The sequence below is a fragment of the Acanthisitta chloris genome, unplaced genomic scaffold, assembly GCF_000695815.1.
Source record: "Acanthisitta chloris isolate BGI_N310 unplaced genomic scaffold, ASM69581v1 scaffold11371, whole genome shotgun sequence".
In the NCBI taxonomy this organism is placed as follows: Eukaryota; Metazoa; Chordata; class Aves; order Passeriformes; family Acanthisittidae; genus Acanthisitta; species Acanthisitta chloris.
The window spans coordinates 2980-3452 of NW_008657656.1; positions in this window are offsets into that span (position 1 = coordinate 2980).

The following is a 473-nucleotide window of genomic DNA, read 5'->3' on the forward strand; positions in this document are numbered from 1 at the left end:
GATGTAAAATAAAAAAAAAAAAAAAAAAAAACAAAAAAAAAAAACAAAAAAAAAATGAAAATATTTAAACTTTTTTTAACAAAATAAGAATTTATTTTTATATTTAAGCTAAATTGCCTTCAAATTCCTTCAAGCTTGGTTCAGTGAGGTTGCCAGCCCTGCAGCTGTTAGTGTTTAGCTGTGCCCATCCTGGCCGTGCCTGTGGGAATGTGCTGCTCTGGGAAAGGCAGCTCCATCCCACAGGCTCTGCCATGTTCCCCCTGCTGTACATCATCCCCTTCCTTTTAAATGTGATGTATGTGGATGTGACTAAACCTCTTTTTAGTTTCTTTTTTTTTAATTATTTCTCTGAAGGTGAAGAGCAGGAGCTCTCATGTTAGAGTGCTGAGTGCCAGGGACAAGGTGTCTCTCCTGGCAAGGAGGCTCTGCGTGGCACAGAAGGGACACAGAGGACATGCAGGTGCTGGCAGGGG